We start from the raw sequence: 22,001 nt of genomic DNA, 5'->3' as shown, positions 1-22,001 counted from the left end.
CAGCCTGGCATTTTGCATGATGTACTATGCATATAAGTTAAATAAGCAGGGTAACAATATACAGCCTTGTCATACTCCTTACCCAATTTTGAACCAGTCATTCTCTGCTTGGTTTGAAGTGTTTCTTCTTGACTATCATAGATAGTGGAGGACAGAGGAGCCTGGTGTGCTATATTTCTCAGGAAACAGGTAAGGTGATCTGGTACTTCCATCTCTAAGAATTTTCCACAGTTTATTGTGATCCACACAGTCAATGGCTTTACAGTGCAATCAATGAAGCAGAATTAGATGTTTCTGAAACTCCCTTATTTTCTCCATGATCCAACAAATGTTGGCAATTTGGTCTTTGATTCCCCTTCTTCTTTGAAACCCAAATTATGCATCTGGAATTTCTTGGTTCATGTACTGGTGAAGCCAAGTTTGAAGGATTTTTAGCATAGCCTTGCTAGCATGTGAAATGAGCTGAACTGTGCAATACTTGGAACATTCTTTGACATTGCCCTTTTTTTGAGGTTGGAATGAAAACTGATCTTTTCCTAGTCCTGTGACCCTGCTGACTTTTCCAAATGCTGGCATATTGAGTGCAGCACTTTAACAGCATCATATTTTAGAATTTTAAATAACTCAGCTGGAATACTGTTACCTCAGCTAGCTTTGTTCATAGTAATGTATCAAAAGGCAAACTTGACTTCAGACTCCAGGATGTCCACCTTTATGTCAGTGAACACACCATACTGCTTATCCAGGTCATTAAGACCTTTCTGTATGGCCTTAATCGTGCATGCTTCTGCTAGGTTCTTATCACTTCTGTCCTTTATTGTGCACATCCATGAATGGAATGTACCTTTATATCTCCAGTTTTCTAAAAGAGATCTCTAGTCTTTCCCTTTCTATTGTTTTCCTCTATTTCTTTGCATTGTTCACTTAAGAAAATTTTCTTATATCTCCTTGATATTCTCTGGAACTCTGCATTCAATTGGGTATATCTTTCCCTTTCTCCCTTTCACTTCCCTTCTTTCCTCAGATGTTTGTAAAGCCTCCACAGACAGCAACTTTCTTATTTGCATTTTTCTTTGAACTGCTTTTGATAACTGCCTCCTTTACAAGATTAGGAACCTCTGTCCACAGTTCTTCAGGCACTCTTTTGACCAGTTTTGATCCCTTGAATCTATTTATTACCTTCACTGTATAATCATAGGGATTTGATTGAGGCTATATCTGAATGTCCTGGTGATTCTCCCTACTTACTTCAATTTAAGCCTGAGTTTTGCAATGAGGAGTTCATGAACTGAGACACAATAGAATCCGTGTCTTCTTTTTGCTGACTGTGTAGAGCTTCTCTGTAATTGAACAAATCAATATGCAAAGAACATAATCAATATGATTTTGATACTGACCATCTGGTGAAGTCCATGTGTATAGTCACTTCTTTTGTTGTTGGAAAAGAGTGTTTGCTATAATCAGCATGTTCTCTTTACAAATCTCTTAGCCTTAGCCCTGCTTCATTTTGTACTACTAGGCCATACTTGCCTATTATTCTAGGTATCTCTTGACTTCCTACTTTTTCATTCCATGTTTTGTTGGTGTTTTTTCTAGAAGATCTTGTAGGTCTTCATAGAACTAGTCAAATCGATTTATTTGGCATCAGTGTTTGGGGCATAGCCTTAGATTACTGTGACACAGAATGGTTTGCCTTGGATACTATCTGAGATCATTCTGTCATTTTTGAGACTGTACCCAAGTACTACATTTTGCAGTCTTTTGTTCACTGTAAGGACAACTCCATTCCTTGTAACAGATTCTTGCCCACCGTAATAGATAGTTATATCTACAGAATTAAATTTGTCCATTTTAGTTCACTGATTCTTAGATGTCTGTGTTTAATCTTGTCATCTTCTTCTTGACCATGTTCAATTTACCTTGATTCATAATTACACAATACCAAAACTCGTGTGTGTGAAGTATCCTCTTATATTGTTTTCAAAGCAAAAGACATTGAAAAAATGCATAGAGAAAGTAAATCAGATTATAAAGAGTTTCATTAATTTTCATACAATGATGACATTCCACCAACACCCTAATTTCTAATTTCCAGAAAGGTAACCACTATAATGACTTCTAACATTATTGACTACTTATTTCTGTGTTTGACTTTTTTGTAAATGCAGTCTCCCCATGTGTGATCACTGATGTCTGGCTTGTGCTCAGCCTTTGTTATGAGAGTCACTCAGACATCAGGAATGTATTCGTCCTCACTGTTGGAAGAAATCCGCTGTGTACCTATCCCATTCACCATATAACCCTTCTACTTTTGGTGGATAGTGTGAATTTTCTGGTGTGGAATTATTACAAGAGTGCTGCTATACGCACTTTGGTTGGTACATTTTTAGAGTGGAATTTCTCAGTAATGTTTATGTGTCTATTCAGTTTTTGTTAAGTAGTCTAATAAAACACTTTCAGAATATTCCATACTGCAAATTCAGAAGGGAAGTGAGTACATAAATTCTTCAAAGTTGCTAATTTATGTGAGAGTAGATTATTATTTCAAAAGATGGTGATCATAATGTAACAGAGAAGAACAGTCTGATTCCATATTGAATCTACTCCTTCAGCAATAATCCTTGTGCTTTGTTGCCTGTGCTTAGCCTTCTGGCTCTGAATCTTTGTGGAAAAATGTTGCCTAGAGGATACCCAGGGAAGCCCTTCCTCAAAGCTCTGCCTCTCAGGTTGACATTTAGAGGTGTTACACTTTTCTATTTATAGAAAAAAAATTACAGAACATAAAATAACCATTGCCTTCTTAAAATTTGTAGGAACATTGTGACCTGATCTACATGGACAACAGCAAGAATAAAGGATCCAGTCACTATGAAGTTTACAACAACCAATCACACTACTTCTCCATTTAGTAGAAAAGAAGTTTTAAGTCTAACTCAGGTAAGATGATTCTTTGGGACACTGGCCAACCAGTTTCTTGGTCTTCTATCTTTCTAAATAAAGTCACTATTTCAAGTCCTAATACCTCCTGTCTCAATTTATTAGTCTGACATGTGTTGAGAAGTATGAGTTTAGACCCAGTTACAATAAAATATTTAAGCAATAACACTTCCCCAAACAGGAGATAATAGCTTTTCCTCATTTTTTCCAGCATTGAGTAAGTGTGGGACAAAGAAACAAAAAGTTTTCTTATGGATTTACAAGAATGAAATGTTTGAAATCTCTTCATGGAAAATATTTTCCATAGATTAAATAAGTTGACTGAGTATAGGATTGTCAGCATTAATGATGGATCACTTGGGAATGAAAACCACATTTTCATAAAATTGTACCAATCTACATGGCTGTGAAGTTTTCTCTATCACCAATTAGTGTTGGGAGCCAGCATGAGGAACTCCACCCATGGCAAAAGTCATGAGGAAGGAAGCTGGGCATACGCAAAGGTGTGATCAAGCCTCAGGAAACCCCCAGTTCCTGAGCATCTACCTCCAAAACCAGAGTACTTTACGGGGAGTTCTCCACCATAACCATTTCTCTCGGAGAAGGAGTTAACTTACAGCTCCAAGTCAATAAAAATTCCTGGGCGTGACAAGAGTGTTTCAACTTATGAACTCTGAAGGTTCTCCGGCCTGCCTGATCAGGTTCGTCTGGCCGCATGTGACTGTTTACAGCCTCTCAACTGTGAGAGGCACGGGATGTTTTAAAACTTTCTAAATACAGACTCTTTTGAGAAGTTAGAAGATCATTAGTATAGTATTAGTGGGTCCATTAGGAACTATATTGGTGAAGGGTTTTTTCATTTGTCTTGCCAAACACTACTGCTAATTCCCTGCCCTGGGTGTGAAAGGATGTCTCAGGTCAAACCTCTCCGCTGACAGACTAGCTTGTGTGACAACCTTTCAACCATAAACAGCACAGAGAGTTTGGAGTATTAGCGTAGGGCTCTTTTCATTGATGAGTCAATGATTGCCATCAGGCCTCCATATCCTTAGGCACCTGGGAATATATTAATCAATGTATTTGGAATATAGAAAAGGAAATATAATAGTTTTTTGATGTTAGCAATACTAGACTTTTTGAGTTAATGAATCTTCTCTTTTGTTATAGATCACTGTACTTTGTTATAAATCACTGTAAATCACTATGTTATGTAAAAATGTAACTTTATCACTATCTTAAGACAAAATAGATCTTAAGGGGAACATTGGTGAAGGGTTTTCATTTGTTGAGTCAAAATTTGCTGCTAAATCTCCATATTCCTGCCCTTATAATGAATATAATTAGCATACAGGAGAAATAAGTATTAACCTTTAAGATTAATCATGTTAAACCTTAGGTTAAGTAAATTCCTTTCCTAGTTGTAACTCACTACACCCTCACCCTATAGGAATGCAATTTTATTTGGAGGGTGGCTCCTGATTTAAGAAAAAATCACCGTTGGAAAAATAAGTTTTCTGGTTAACTGACCGGTATCAGAAAGGGCCATAAAATGTCAGCAGACCTCATGGCTAGAAGATGATGTAAAAACCCATAAGACCTTTATATAATTTTATATGAAGCACTTGATTGTGACAAGGGTCAGGTCTGCTGACCCCCACATGACTCTGTATTCATCCCTATGTATAGCAAAAATGTATATAAACAAACCTGAAAAATAAAGAAATCGAATCAGTTTCTGGAAAGACTGATTCTCCCGTGTCATTTCTTTCTCGCTCCCCGTTTACCTGGCTGAATTTCCATCTGAAATGTGGGTACTCACCTAGCCTGCTAATTCTGCCTGGGCTTCTGAGATCAGACTGGGGAGGCCTCAGTGCCTCCTCTCCTTTGGGAGAATGGAAAGACGCCTGTGGCCTACGTAGGTGGTGATTGGTATTCCACATAAATCAGTTATTCAGCCTCTTTTTCTCCACTAATTTTCCTACTACACTATCTGTTTCTAATATCTCTCTATATATGTAATTAAATAAGATTTTTCCAGGACGCCGATTCTGTCCCCACCTTTGAATTACCCTGGATCCACCAGGGCTGGACCCCAGCAAATTAGAATTCCTTATTCATGATAATCAATATTATGCACATTAAATAATTGTTATAAATTGAAAAGACAGCTGAATCATGATAGGAATTGAATTATAATTTTGCTACTTACAAAACAAAATGCCCAATTTATGCTACCTCCCTTAATTTTAGGTTCTTTTACTAAAAGTTGCTATTGTAAACTTTGACATATTTTATTCTCTGGGAAAGTCATAGTGGACTAAAGATTAAGTATAAAGAGTCACATAATATTACATATGGAGTATCACACTTATGAAGCTGGCATTTAGCATAAAGTGAATTTTGGGATGAGAAGAGATACACCATCTGAAGCAATGGTTGGAAAATAGTGCTTCCAACAATCATGTGTAGCATAAAAGAAGCAGTGTAATGTAATGCTTGAAGACACAGAAATGGCAGCCATTCCATCTAGGTAGTAATCCTAAACTACATCTACTTAGTCAGGTCAATTAAGCACTTTCAGTGATGCAATATGCTCATCCATGAAGTGGGATCATGATAATCATCATAAACCAAACTGATATATTTTTATGAGGAAAAAAAATGTTAGCCTTTTATATAACACACTTAAAACAAAAAAATGAACATAAATAAAATACTGTTATCTGTTAAATAAGTTGTTGTTGTTCAATTGCCCAGTTGTGTCTGACTCTTTGTGATCCCATGGGCTGCAGCATGCCCACCTCCCTGTCCCTCACCATCTCCCAGAGTTTGCCTAAGTTCACATTCATTGCATCAATGGTACAGTCCAGCCATCTCATCCTTTGAAGCTTGCTTCTCCTTCTGCCTTCCATCTTTCCAGTATCAGGGACTTTTCCAATGAATCATCTGTTCACATCAGATGACCAAAATACTGGAGCTTCAGCTTCAGCACCTTCAGCTTCAGTTGACCTCCCTTAAGATTGACTGATTTGATCCCCTTGTTGTCTGAGGGACTTTAAGGGGTCTTCTCCAGCACCACAATACAAAGGCATCAATTCTTCTGTCCAGCTCTCACAACCATACATGACCACTGGGAAGACCATAGCCTGGATTATATGGAACTTTTTCAGCAGTAATGTCTCTGCGTTTCAACACACTGTATAGATTTGTCATTGCTTTTCTGCCTAGAAGGAATTGTCTTCTGATTTCATGGTTGCAGTCACTGTCCGTGGTGATTTTGGAGTCCAAGAAGAGGAAATCTGTCACTACTTCCACCTTTTCCCTTTCTATTTTTCCATGCAATAATGGGGCCAGATGCCATGATCTTAGTTTTTTTTTTTTTTAATAATATTTATTCTTAAGCCGGCTCTTTCACTCTCCTCCTTCACCATCATCAAGAGGCTCTTTAGTTCCTCTTCACTTTCTGCGATTAGAGTGGTATCATCCGCATGTCTGAGGTTGTTGATGTTTCTCTCTCCTGTCTTGATTCTAGCTTGCAACTCATCCAGCCCAGAATTTCTTATGATGTGCTCAGTATATAGATTAAAAAACAGGGTGACAGCAGACAGCCTTGTCTTACTCCGTTCTCAATCGTGAACCAATCTGTTGTTCCATATAAGGTTCTAACTGTTGCTTCTTGACCCGTATACAGGTTTCTCAGGCAACAGGTAAGATGATCTGGTATTCATATCTCTCTAAGAGCTTTCCACAGTTTATTGTGATCCAGTCAAAGGCTTTAGCATAGTCGATGAAACAGAAGTAGATGTTTTTCTGAAATTCCCTTGCTGTCTCTGTAATCCAGCCAGCAAATTTTGGCAACTTGATCTCTAATTCTTTTTTCTTTCCTAAAGCCAGCTTGGACATTTGGAATTTCTTGGCTCATATAATGCTGAAGTCTAGCATGCAAGAAGATTTTAAGCACAGCATTACTAGCATAGAGGATGAGTGTGATTGCCCAATGGTTATTACATTTTTGATACTACCCTTCTTGGAATTGGGATGAGGATTGATCTTTTCCAGTCCTGTGGCCACTACTGGGTCTTCCAGATTTGCTGACATAATGAATGCAAAACCTTGCTGGCATAATTCTTTAGAGATTTGAAAAGTTCTGCTGGAATTGCATAGCATCTACTAGCTTTATTAACAGCTATGCTTCTTAAGGCCCACTTGACTTCACAGTCCAGAATGTCTGGCTCTGGGTGACTAACCACACCATTATAGTAATCCAGTTCATTAAGATCTTTTATATACAGTTCTTCTGTGTATTCTTTCCATCTCATTTTGATCTCTTCAGTGTCTACTAATTCTCTCCATTTTTATCATTTATTGTACCATCTTTGGGCTGAATGCTCCCTGGATGTTTCCAATTTTCCTGAAGAAATCTTCAGTCTTTCCCCTTTTGTTGTTTTCCTCTATTAAAAAGAACTGTTCATTGAAGGTCTTCTTGTCTCTCCTAGCTATTATTTGAAACTTTGCATTTAATTGGATGCATATTTCCCTCTCTCCCCTGCTTTTCACTTTTCCTCATTCTTCACTATTTGTAAAGTCTCCTCAGATAAGCACTTTGCCTTCTTGCTTTTCTTTGGGATAGTTTTGTTTGCTGCCTCCAGCACAATATTACAGATCTCTGTCAATAGTTCTTCAGGCACACTGTTAACTAGATCTAACCCCTTGAATCTATTACCTGCTGTGAAATCTTATGGGATTTTATTTAAGACATACCTGGCTGGTAAAGCATTTTCCCCAGTTTTCTTTAGTTTAAACGTGAGTTTTGCTATGAAAAGCTGATGATCTCAGCCACAGTCTGTTCCAGGTCTTGTTCTTGCTCACTGTATACAGCTGCTCTATCTTTGGCTACAAAGAATGTTATCAATTTGATTTTGGTATTGATTGTTTGTTGACGTCCATCTGTAAAATCATATCTTTTGTTATTAAAAAAAAAGAGTATTTGTTATGACTAGTCCATTTTGTTCGCAGAAGTCTGTTAGTCTTTGCACTGCTTCATTTTTTTCTCCAAGGCCAAACTTCCCTGTTAATCCAGGTGTGTCTTGACTTCCAATTTTACATTCCAATCTGAGATGATTAATAGAACAATTTTTTAGGTGTTACCTATAGGAGGTCTTCTAGGTATTCATTCAGTTCAGTTCAGTTTAGTCTCTCAGTTATGTCGGATTTCTTATGAACCCATATACTGTAGCACCGCCAGCCCTCTCTATCCAGCATCAACTCTCAGAGCTTACCGAAACTCATGTCTATTGGGTCAATGATGCCATCCAATCATCTTATTCTCTGTCATCTCCTTCTCTTCCTGTCTTCAATCTTTCCCAACATCAGGGTCTTTTCAAGAGTCAGTTCTTCACATCAAATAGCCAAAGTATTAGAGTTTCAGCTTCAACATCAGTCCTTCCAATGAACACCCTGGTCTGATCTCCTTTGGAACAGACTGGTTGGATTTCCTTGCACTCCAAGGGACTCTCAAGAGTCTTCTCCAACACCACAGTTCAAAAGCATCCATTCTTCAGTGCTCAGATTATTTTATAGTCCAACTCTCACATCCATGTAAAAGACTACTGGAAAAACCATAGCCTTGATTAGACAGATCTTTGTTGGCAAAGTAATGTCTCTGCCTTTTAATATGCTGTTTGGGTTGGTCATAACTTTCCTTCCAAGGAGTAAGTGTCTTTTCATTTCGTGGCTGCAGTCACCATCTGCAGTAATTTTGGAGCCCCCCAAAATAAAGTTTGACACCATTTCCACAGTTTCCCCATCTATTTGTCGTGATGTGATGGGACCAGATACCATGATCTTAGTTTTCTGAATGTTGAGATTTAAGCCAACTTTTTCACTCTCCTCTTTCAATTTCATCAAAAGGCTCTTTAGTTCTTCTTCACTTTCTGCCATAAGGGTGGTGTCATCTGCATATCTGAGATTATTGATACTTCTCCTGTCAATCTTGATTCCAGTTTGTGCTTCATCCAGCCCAGCATTTCTCATGACATACTCTGCATATAACTTAAATAAGCAGGGTGACAATATACAGCCTTGATGTACTACTTTTCTTATTTGGAACCAGTCTGTTGTTCCATGTCCAGTTCTAACTGTTGCTTCCTGATCTGCATACAGATTTCTTAAAGGCAGGTCAGGTGGTCTGGTATCCCCATCTCTTTCAGAATGTTCCACAGTTTATTGTGATACACATAGTCAAAAGCTTTGGCATAGTCAATAAAGCCTGACAAAATGAGGTCCACTGGAGAAGGGAATGGCAAACCACTTCAATATGTTTTCCTTGAGAACTCCATGAGCAATATGAAAAAGCAAAAAGATAGGACACTGAAAGATGAACTCCCCAAGTCGGTTGGTGCCCAATATGCTACTTCAGATCAGTGGAGAAATAAGTCCAGAAAGAATGAAGAGATAGAGCCAAAGAAAAAACAACATCCAATTGTGGATGTCACTGGTGATGTAAGCAAGGTCAGATGCTGTAAAGAGCAATATTTCATAGGAACCTGGAATGTTAGGTCCATGAATCAAGACAAATTGGATGTGGTCAAACAGGAAAAGGCAAGAGTGAATGTCGACATTTTAGGAATCAGTGAACTAAAATGGGCCAGAATGGGTGAATTTAACTCAGATGATCATTATATCCACTACTGTAGGCAAGAATCCCTTAGAAGAAATGGAATAGCCATCATAGTTAACAAAAGAGTCCAAAATGCAGTACTTGGAAGCAATCTCCAAAATGATAGAATGATCTCTGTTCATTTCTAAGGCAAACCATTCAATACCATTGTAATCCAAGTCTATGCCCCAACCAGTAATGCTGAAGAAGTTGAAGTTGAATGGTTCTATGAAGACCTCCAAGACCTTCTAGAACTAACATCCAAAAAAGATGTCCTTTTCATTATAGGGAACTGGAACGCAAAAGTAGAAAGTCAAGAAACACCTGGAGGAACAGGCAAATATTTCCTTGGAGTACAGAATGAGGCAGGGCAAAGGCTAATAGAGTTTTGCCAAGAGAACACACTGGTCATAGCAAACAACTTCTTCCAACAAAACAAAAGAAGACTACACATGGACATAACCAGATGGCCAACACCAACATCAGATTGATTATATTCTTTGCAGCTGAAGATGGAGAAGCTCTATACAGTCAGCAAAAACAAGACTTGGAGCTGACTGTGACTCAGATCGTGAACTCCTTATTGCCAAATTCAGACTTAAATTGAAGAAAGTATGGAAAGCCACTAGACCATTCAGTTATGACCTAAATAAATCCCTTATGATTATACAGTGAAAGTGAAAAGTAGATTTAAGGGACTAGATCTGATAGACAAATCCTTGATGAACTATGGACAGAGGTTAGTGATATTATACAGAAGACAGGGATCAAGACAATCACCAAGAAAAAGAAATGCAAAAAAGCAAAATGGCTATCTCACAAATAACTGTGGAAAGAAGAGAAGCGAAAAGCAGAGGAGAGAAGATATACCCATTTGAATGCAGAGTTCCAAAGAATAGCAAGAAGAGATATGATAGCCTTTCTCAGTGATCAGTGCAAAGAAATAGAAGAAAACAACAGAATGAGAAAGGCTAGAGATCTCTTCAAGAAAATTAGAACTACCAAGGGAATATTTCATGCAAAGATGGGCTCAATAAAGGACAGAAATAGTATGGAACTAAGAGAAGCAGAAAATATTAAGAAGAGGTGGCAAGAATATGCAGAACTATACAAAATAGATCTTTATGACCCAGATGATTACAATGGTGTGATCACTCACCTACAGCGAGACATCCAGGAATGTGAAATCAAGTAGGCCTTAGAAAGCATCAATACAAATAAAGCTAGTGGAAGTGATGAAATTCCAGTTGAGTTATTTCAAATCCTAAAAGATGATGTTGTGAAAGTGCTGTACTCAATATGTCAGCAAATTTGGAAAACTCAGCAGTGGCCACAGCAATGGAAAAAGTCAGTTTTAATCCTAATTCCAAAGGAAGGCAATGCCAAAGAATGCTCAAAATACCACACAATTGCACTCATTTCACATGCTTGTAAAATAATGCTCAAAATTCTCCAAGCCAAGCTTCAACAGTATGTGAACCATGAACTTCCAGATATTCAAGCTGGTTTTACAAAATGCAGAGGAACCAGAGATCAAATTGCCAACATCCACTGGATCATTGAAAAAGCAAGAGTATTCCAGAAAAACATTTATTTCTGCTTTATTGACTAGGTCTTCATAGAACTATTCATCTTCAGTTTCTTCAGCATCAGTGGTAGGGGCATAGACTCAGATTACTGTGATGTTGAATGACTTGCCTTGGAAACGAACTAAGATCATTCTGTCATTTTTGAGGTTACACAGAAGTACTGTGTTTTGGACCCTTTTGTTGATTATGAAGGTTACTCCATTTCTTTTATGGGATTAACGGTCATTTGAATTAAATTCACTCATTCCTGTTCATTTAGTTCTCTGATTACTCGGATGTTGATATTTATTCTTAACATCTCCTGCTTCACCAAGCCCAATTTACCTTGATTTGTAGACCTAACATTCCAGGCTTGTTTACAATACTGTTGCTTGAAGCACTAGATTTGCCTTCATCACCAGACATATCCACGACTGAGCATAGTATCCACTTTGGCCCCACTGCTTCATTCATCCTGGGACTATTGGCAATTTTCTTCCACTCTTCCCCAGTAGCCTATCGGATCCCTTCAGACCTGGGGGACTCATCTTTTGTTTTCATTTCTTTTTGGTTTTGAGTTGGCTTAAACTTCAACATTCAGAAAACTAAGATCATGGCATCTGGTCCCTCCTCTTCATGACAAAAAATGGGGAAATTGTGAAAACAGTGGATGACATTATATTGGGGGACTCCAAAATCACAGCACATGGTGATTGCAGCCACAAAATTAAATGACACTTACTCCTGGAAGGAAAGTTATGACCAACGTAGACAGCATATTAAAAAGTAGAGACATTACTTTGTCCACAAAGGTCTATCTAGTCAAGGCTATGGTTTTTGCAGTAGTTGTATATGGATATGAGTTGGACTATAAAGTAAGCTGAGTGCCAAAGAATTGATGCTTTTGAACTGTGACATTGGAGAAAACTCAGTCCCTTGGACTGTAAGGAGATCCAACCATTCCATCTTAAAGGAGATCAGTTCTGGGTGTTCACTGGAAGGACTGGATGTTGAAGCTGAAACTCCAATACTTTGGTCACCTGATGCAAAGAGCTGACTCATTTGAAAAGACTCTGATGCTGGGAAAGATTGAGGGGAGGAGAAGGGGACGCCAGAGGATGAGATTGTTGGAAGGCATTACTGACTCATTGGACATGAGTTTGGGTAAACTCCTGGAGTTGGTGATCAACAAGGAGGCCTGATATGCTGCAGTCCATGGGGTTGCAGAGTCGGACACGACTAAGTGACTGAACTGAACTGATACCGTTCATGAGGTTCTCATGGTAAGTTTACTGAGGTGGTTTTCCATTCCTTCCTCCAGTGGATTACGGTTTTGTCAGAATTCTCTACTATGACCATCCATCTTGGGTAGCCATGCTTGGCATGTCTCAAAGGTTTGAGTTATGTAAGCCTCTTCACCATGACACAGCAGTGATCCTTGAAAGGGGTTAAATAAATTAGTGCTATCCAAGAAGTTTATTAATCCTTTTGTCTTCTATAAGACCCCAAAATATGTAAACTTGTCAATACTAACACTGTTATTATTGCTATTAAAAATAGGTGACTGTGGGGATTACCCTGTTGGTCCAATAGTTAAGAACCAATCTTCCAATGAAAAGAACAAGAGTTTGAACCCTGGTTGGGGAACTAAGGTCCCACATGCCACCTGGCAACTATGCCTGTGGGCCACAACTACTGAACCTGCACACTACAGCCTATACATCTCAACTAGAAAATACTTTGCTAGAGGCCTGGGAGGAAACAGGGCCATCTGGTTGCTGCTCCCATCAGTGTCCCAGATACTGGCACTATGTCCCCAGTTGGCATGGATGGGCAGCACTGTTCCCCCTTTGTGCCCTCTCCCCAACCCCCATCGGGAACTTTAGCCTCCACCTGCCCAGGCAGACTTGGCCAAGGAGCATGGTTCAGGGCACTCGGTGGCAAACCAGGAGGAGGAAAGAAACACACAGAGACATGGATGTGTGTGGAGTGTGCATATGTGCATGCATGTGTATATGCATGCATCCACTATGGATACAGGCACGTGATCAATCTGTGGGTGTATTCCTTAGAACCCTGCACCGGCTGCATAGCCACCCAGAAGTGATTCAGGTGTGTGCCTAAGTTGGTCTCTGTGGGACTCTCCATCCCCTACCCACCGTCTAGGCTATCTATGCCGTCAATGAGCCATGGGTCTTAATGTCCTCTTCTCTTGGTATGTTCTTTCTTTGGTAGAAGACTCAGGCAGAGAGGCCAGGAGAAAGAGGACAATGATCTCACCTTCTCAAATAAGCATCATTGTGCAAGCCTTCATGAGGGATCACTTTCTGGGGACTACTGCCAGGGAAGAACTGGATCATCAGATGAGAGTTGAGAACCTCAAATCCAGCTAAGTTCCCCACCCAGTGCATGGGCCCAGGCCCACAACTAAGAACAGAGGCAGCCAAAATAAATAAATAAATGTTTATATATATATATATATATATGTGTGTGTGTGTGTGTGTATACACACACACATAATCTTTCTGGACATTCAGTTCAGTTCAGTTCAGTTGCTAAATCGTGTCCGACCCCATGAATCGCAGCACGCCAGGCCTCCCTGTCCATCACCAACTCCCAGAGTTCACTCACATTCACGTCCATAGAGTCAGTGTTGATATCCAGCCATCTCATCCTCTGTCGTCCCCTTCTCCTCCTGCCCCCAATCCCTCCCAGCATCAAAGTCTTTTCCAATGAGTCAACTCTTTGCATGAGGTGGCCAAAGTACTGGAGCTTCAGTTTTAGCATCATTCCTTCCAAGTAAATTCCAGGGCTGATCTCCTTCAGAATGGACTGGTTGGATCTCCTTGCAGTCCAAGGGACTCTCAAGAGTCTTCTCCAACACCACAGTTCAAAAGCATCAATTCTTTGGAGCTCAGCCTTCTTCAAGTCCAAATCTCACATCTATACATGACTATTGGAAAAACCATAGACTTGACTAGTTGGACCTTAGTCAGCAAAGTAGTGTCTCTGCTTTTGAATATACTATCTAGGTTGGTTGTAACTTTTCTTCCATGGAGTAAGCATCTTTTAATTTCATGGCTGCAGTCACCATCTGCAATGATTTTGGAGCCCAAAAAAATAAAGTCTGACACTGTTTCCACTGTTTTCCCATCTATATCCCATGAAGTGATGGGACCAGATGCCATGATCTTCGTTTTCTGAATGTTGAGATTTAAGACAACTTTTTCACTCTCCTCTTTCACTTTCATCAAGAGGCTTTTTAGTTCCTCTACACTTTCTGCCATAAGGGTGGTGTCATCTGCATATCTGAGGTGATTGATATTTCTCCCAGCAATCTTGATTCCAGTTTGTGTTTCTTCCAGTCCAGCATTTCTCATGATGTACTCTGCATAGAAGTTAAATAAGCAGGGTGAAAATATAAAGCCTTGACGTACTCCTTTTCCTATTTGGAACCAGTCTGTTATTCCATGTCCAGTTCTAACTGTTGCTTCCTGATCTGCATACATATTTCTCAAGAGGCAGGTCAGGTGGTCTGGTATTCCCATCTCTCTCAGAATTTTCCACAGTTAATTGTGACCCACACCATCAAAGGCTTTGGCATAGTCAATAAAGCAGAAATAGATGTCTTTCTGGAACTCTCTTGCTTTTTCCATGATCCAGAGGATGTTGGCAATTTAATCTCTGCTTCCTCTGCCTTTTCTAAAACCAGCTTGAACATCAGGGAGTTCACAGGTCACGTATTGCTGAAGACTGGCTTGGATAATTTTGAGCATTACTTTACTATCATGTGAGATGAGTGCAATTGTGTGGTAATTTGAGCATTCTTTGACATTGCCTTTTTAGGGATTGGAATGAAAACTGACCTATTCCAGTCCTGTGGCCACTGCTGAGTTTTCCCAATTTGCTGCCATATTGAGTGCAGCACTTTCACAGCATTATCTTTCAGGATTTGAAATAGCTCCATTGGACTTCCATCACCTCCACTAGCTTTGTTCAAAGTGATGCTTACTAAAGCCCACTTGACTTCACATTCCAGGATGTCTGTCTCTAGATGAGTGATCACACCATCATGATTATCCAAGTCATGAAGATCTTTTTTGTATAGTTCTTCTGTGTATTCTTGCCACCTCTTCTTAATATCTTCTGCTTCTGTTAGGTCCATACCATTTCTGTCCTTTATCGAGCCCATCTTTGCATGAAATGTTCCCTTGGTATCTCTAATTTTCTTGAAGAGATCTCTAGTCTTTCCCATTCTGTTGTTTTCCTCTATTTCTTTGCATTGATCGCTGAAGAAGGCTTTCTTATCTCTTCTTGCTATTCTTTGGAACTTTGCATTCAGATGCTTAGATCTTTCCTTTTCTTCTTGGCTTTTCACTTCTCTTCTTTTCACAGCTATTTGTAAGGCCTCCTCAGACAGCCATTTTGCTTTTTTGCATTTCTTTTCCATGGGGATGGTCTTGATCCCTGTCTCCTGTACAATGTCATTAACCTCATTCCATAGTTCATCAGGCACTCTATCTATCAGATCTAGACCCTTAAATCTATTACTTACTTCCACTGTATAATCATAAGGGATTTGATTTAGGTCATACCTGAATGGTCTAGCAGTTTTCCCTACTTTCTTCAATTTAAGTCTGAATTTGCTAATAAGGAGTTCATGATCTGAGCCACAGTCAGCTCCTGGTCTTGTTTTTGTTGACCGTTTAGAGCTTCTCCATCTTTGACTGCAAAGAATATAATCAATCTGATTTCAGTGTTGACCATCTGGTGATGTTCATGTGTAGAGTCTTCTCTTGTGTTTTTGGAAGAGGGTGTTTGCTATGACCAGTGCATTTTCTTGGCAAAACTCTATTAGTCTTTGCCCTGCTTCACTCCACATTCCAAGGCCAAATTTGCCTGTTACTCCAGGTGTTTCTTGACTTCCTACTTTTGCATTCCAGTCCCCTATAATGAAAAGGATATCTTTTCTGGTGTTATTTTTAAAAGGTCTTGTAGGTCTTCATAGTACCGTTCAACTTCAGCTTCTTCAGTGCTACTAGTTGGGGCATAGACTTGGATTACCGTGATATTGAATGGTTTGCCTTGGAGACAAACAGAGATCATTCTGTTGTTTTTGAGACTGCATCCTAGTACTGCATTTCAGACTCTTTTGTTGACCATGATGGCTACTCCATTTCTTCTGAGGGGTTCCTGCCCGCAGTAGTAGATATAATGGTCATCTTAGTTAAATTCACCCATTCCAGTCCATTTTAGTTTGCTGATTTCTAGAATGTCGACATTCACCCTTGCCATCTCTTGTCTGTCTACTTCCAATTTGCCTTGATTCATGGACCTGACATTCCAGGTTCCTATGCAATATTGCTCTTTACAGCATTGGACCTTGCTTCTATCACCAGTCACATCCACAGCTGGGTATTGCTTTTGCTTTGGCTCCATCCCTTCATTCTTTCTAGAGTTATTTCTCCACTAATCTCCAGTAGCATATTGGGCACCTACTGACCTGGGGAGTTCCTCTTTCAGTATCCTATCATTTTGCCTTTTCCAACTGTTCATTGGGTTCTCAAGGCAAGAATACTGAAGTGGTTTGCCATTCCCTTCTCCAGTGGACCACATTCTATCATTACTAAAGTGAAAAACTGCTCTTGGCAAGAAAGTGTCAAGGGAATGAGAAGACAAGCCATAGACTGAGAGACAGTATTTGCAAAAGACACATATGATAAAGGACTCTTGTCAAAATATACAAGAATTCTTTATTCTCATTCAGTTCAGTTCATTCACTCAGTTGTGTCCGACTCTTTGCAACCCCATGAATTGCAGCACGCTAGGCCTCCCTGTCAATCACCAACTCCCGGAGTTCACTCAGACTCAAGTCCATTGAGTCAGTGATGCCATCCACCCATCTCATCCTCTGTCGTCCCCTTCTCCTTCTGCCCCTAATCACTCCCATCTTCAGAATCTTTTCCAATGAGTCAACTCTTCACATGAAGTGGCCAAAGTCCTGGAGTTTCAGCTTTAGCATCATTCCTTCCAAAGAAATCCCAGGGCTGATCTCATTCAGAATGGACTGGTTGGATCTCCTTGCAGTCCAAGGGACTCTCAAAAGTTTTCTCCAACACCGCAGTTCAAAAGCATCAATTCTTTGGCGCTCAGCCTTCTTCACAGTCCACCTCTCACATCCATACATGACCACAAGAAAAACCATAGCCTTAACTAGATGGACCTTGGTCGGCAAAGTAATGTCTCTGCTTTTGAATATAATATCTAGGTTGGTCATAACTTTCCTTCCAAGGAGTAAGCGTCTTTTAATTTGATGGCTGCAATCACCATCTGCAGTGATTTTGGAGCCCAAAAACATGAAGCCTGACACTGTTTCCACTGTTTCCCCATCTATTTCCCAAGAAGTGATGGGACCAGATGCCATGATCTTCATTTTCTGAATGTTGAGCTTTAAGCCAACTTTTTCACTCTCCTCTTTCACTTTCATCAAGAGGCTTTTTAGTTCCTCTTCACTTTCAGCCATAAGGGTGGTGTCATCTGCATATCTGAGGTTATTGATATTTCTCCCAGCAATCTTGATTCCAGCTTGTGTTCCTTCCAGTCCAGCATTTCTCATGATGTACTCTGTGTAGAAGTTAAATAAGCAGGGTGACAATATACAGCCTTGACGTACTCCTTTTCCTATTTGGAACCAGCCTGTTGTTCCATGTCCTGTTCTAACTGTTGCTTCCTGATCTGCATACAGATTTCTCAAGAGGAAGATCAGGTGGTTGGGTATTTCCATCTCTCTCAGAATTTTCCACAGTTTATAGTGATCCACACCGTTAAAGGCTTTGGCATAGTCAATAAAGCAGAAATAGATGTTTTTTCTGGAACTCTCTTCCTTTTTCCATGTTCCAGAGGATGTTGGCAATTTGATCTCTGGCTCCTCTGGCTTTCCTAAAACCGTCTTGAACATCAGGAAGTTCATGGTTCATGTATTGTTGAAGCCTGGCGTGGATAATTTTGAGCATTACTTTACTAGCATGTGAGAATTAAAAAAAAAAAAAAAAGAAAAAGTACTTGGTCACTAACCACACCATTGTAGCAAACCGGTTCATTTAGGTCTATTTTACACAGTTCTGTGTATTCTTTCCATTTCACCTTGATCTCCTCAGCATCTACTAGGTCTCTACCATTTTTATCCTTTATTGTGTAATATTAGGGCAGAATGCTCCCTCAATGCTTCCAATTTTTCTGAAGATAACTTTAGTCTTATAAAAACAAGCCACTGCCCTTCAGGGACACCTGAAAATAGAAGGGAATAAGGATGTGCAAAGATGTTCCTGCATATGTCATAAGAAAAAATGCAAATAAAAACAACAATGAGATATCACTACACACTATTAGAATGGCTAAAATCTGGAACACAACGCCAAATAGTGATAAGTGTATGGAGCAACAGAAATTCACATTCACTGCTTGTGGGGATGAAATGGTAAAGCCACTTTGGAAGATAGGAAAAGGAAGGAAAACATATATTATTGCCTAAGGAGATGACATGTGTTTAGTTTCACTTTAGTAAATCTTGAGCTCACTTGCTTTTCCATAAGTCAGCATTCTGGGTCATTGAATATTAACCACCTGCTGTGAAATAAATGAAATAATTTACTTTTTCGTATTTGAATGATTTCAAGTTATAATTTTAAGGACATTCCAAACACAAAGCCATTTTTAAAGCAAAATAATTCATAAATTTCTTTGGAAGGTTTAGTTGTAAACATAGAGTAAAATCTCATTTATTTAAATAACTTAAAGAGAAGTTTTTTTTTTTTTTTTAATCAGTTTGGAAATTATGTTGGCAAATTGTTGCCCATTATAATTCTTCCTGGACTTACTCTAATAAATGAGTCATGCAATTATCACGTTGTTTTTATGCAATGAATCTTGCCAGAATGTTTAAAAATGATTAAATAAGTTCAATATTCTTTTTTTTAATCCCCCCTCTAGCACTGTTGAGAAATACTTGTTACAATTTGAAAAGGTTACATAAACTTTCTGGAGCTTAGTATACTCATTTGTAAACTGGGATGAAGCTTAATAATTACTAAATTCCATTTCATATCTATCTACCCAATCATTTTCTGTCTCTATTATATTACCTAAAATTTAAAATTACTTTGATAAGAGGTTCCAATTATTTGATACTTGAGGATTTTTGCTTTGTTCCACCTCCATTCCACCCCCAAGCTTTTAAGTAAATAACCAGCACGGTCTAATTATCTGTCATAGCATGGTTCTCTGTTCATATAGTACATACTCAGCAGCTGAACTCTGCTTACTTGAACCACCTGGCCAAGAGAGGTTGATGTTCTGTTCGAACATAAAATATGAGTCAAACTTGAATTCAACTCTTAAGCCTTATATGGTGTGACCTGAAAATTGATGAACACCAGGGCCATTATCTATGGAGCAGGATTGAGGGTTGTAAATAATAAAATATGCTTTACCGTTTTGTTTAGGTTTTCTTCTCTGTTTCGTATAGGTTAAAGAAAAGTTTATTGCATTTTGGATATTGTTTTTGTCGTTCAGTAGCTAAGTTGTGTCTGACTCTTTGTGACCCCATAGACTGCAGCACACCAAGCTTCCATGTCCTTAACTATCTCCCTGACTTTACTTAAACTCATGGCCACTGAGTTAGTGATGCCACCCAACCATCACATCCTCTGCCCCCACCTTCTTTTCTTGCCCTCCATCTCCCAGCATCAGGGTCTTTTCCAATGCTGTGGCTCTTTGCATCAGGTGGCTAAAGTATTGGAGCTTCAGCTTCAGCATCAGTCCTTCCAATGAATATTCAGGCTTGATTTCCTTTAGGATTGACTTCTTTGGACTCTGCTTTCCAAGGGACACTCAAGAGTCTTCTCCAGTACTACAATCCAAAAGCATCAGTTCTTCAGCACTCAACCTTCTTTATGTACCAACACACAAGGCCATACTTGACTATTGGAAAAGCCATAGATTTGACTATATGAACCTCTGCTGGCAAAGTGATGTCTCTACTTTTTGATACTCTGTCTAGGTTAGTCATAGCTTTTCTTGCAAGGAGCAAAGAATCTTTTAATTTTGTGGCTGCAGTCACCCTCCACAGTCATTTTGGAGCCCAAGTAAATGAAATCTGACAGTTTCTACTTGTTTCCCCATTTGTTTGCCATGAAGTGATAGGACCAGATTCCTTGATCTTAGTTTTTGGAATGTTGAGTTTTAAGCCCGGTTTTCACTCTCCTTTTTCACCTTCACCAAGAGGCTCTTGTAAAGCAATTATCCTTCAATAAAAAATTAATCAATTAGAAAAAGAAACTATTTAATTCCTCTTTCCTTTCCAACATTAGTGTGGTATCATCTGTATATCTGAGGTTGTTGATATTTCTCCCAGGAATTTTTATTCCAACTTTTAACTCATGCAGCCCAGTATTTTGCATGATGAACTCTGCATATAAGTTAAATAAGCAGAGTGACAATATACAGCCTTGATGCCCTCCTTTGCCAATTTTGAGTCAGTCTATTGTTTCATGTCCAGTTCTAAGTGTTACTTCTTGCCCTGCATACAGTTTTCTCAGGAAGCAAGTCAAGTAGTCCAGTGTTCCCATCTTTTTAAGAATTTTCCAGTTTGTTGTGATTCATGCAGTCAAAGACTTTAGTGTAGTCAATGAAGCAGAAATAGATTTTGTTTTTTTGAATTTCATTGTTTTTGATAATTCAATATTTTTAAAATCTGTACTCAGAAGAGAAATTCAGACACCTGTGTTAGGTCTTGGTATATATAAGAGAGCTGAGACACTGAAATTGTTTCAGCATTTGTTTTTCTATCCACAGAGAAGTAGAATAAATAAAAGTAGAAATCTAAAAAAATAAAGAAGAAACACTTCCTCTAAATGTAACCATACCTAAGATACTTTATAGTATGAAAAATTTTTGAGTATGATAGTATAACAATATTAAGACAAAGTATTAAATGTATTGTAAACTTTTGAAAAATATTGCTATTCCCAGAGTATAGTTATGTTATTTATTTTATATATTGCTTTGCATTCATAGTTAATATAATGTTTTGCAATAAAAGGTATTTAATATGTATACCTCGAATGAATAGATGAATTAACAAATGAATAAATATGAGGGTAAAACAAATATAGTAGCATTCTATATTATAAATAATATGATTTGAAACTGAGACAGTGAAAAGTGTTAGTTGCTCAGTCGTGTCCAACTCTTTGTGACCCTATGTAATATAGCCTACCAGGCTTCTCTCTCCATGGAATTCTCCAGGGAAGAATACTGGAGTGTGTAGCCATTCCCTTCTCCAAGGTATTGTCCTGACCCAGGGATTGAACTCAGTCTTTTGCATTGCATTTGAATTCTTTACCATCTGAGCTATCAAGGAAATCCTAAGGGACTTCAAATTTGAATCTATTAATTTCAGAAGAGAAAATGAAGAGCAGAGCTTTTAAACAACATTGCCAGGGTCACACTCAGAAATAACTGAAATAACTATCAAATTAAAACATGGGTCTTCCAACGTCAATATTATTTTATCTGTTTCATTTTGTTATGAAATATTACACATATAGAAAATGCACATAATTTTCAGTACAATGATTAATGATGACAGAAACATCCCTGGAATTATCAAATAAGTACAGAAGTGGAGTACTGACAGCAGCCTGGGACCCACTGTTGTCTCTTTTGTCTTCAACACTCGGTTTTCCCACAAGTACATTTACCATTTTTATCATTTACTTTCTTTTTTCATAATAGTTTCACCAAGCATCAGTGAATCCCTAAATAATATAGATCGTTTA

Source organism: Ovis canadensis, chromosome 17 (genome assembly GCF_042477335.2).
Source record: "Ovis canadensis isolate MfBH-ARS-UI-01 breed Bighorn chromosome 17, ARS-UI_OviCan_v2, whole genome shotgun sequence".
NCBI classification, from domain to species: Eukaryota; Metazoa; Chordata; class Mammalia; order Artiodactyla; family Bovidae; genus Ovis; species Ovis canadensis.
This window is presented reverse-complemented; position numbering follows the sequence as displayed.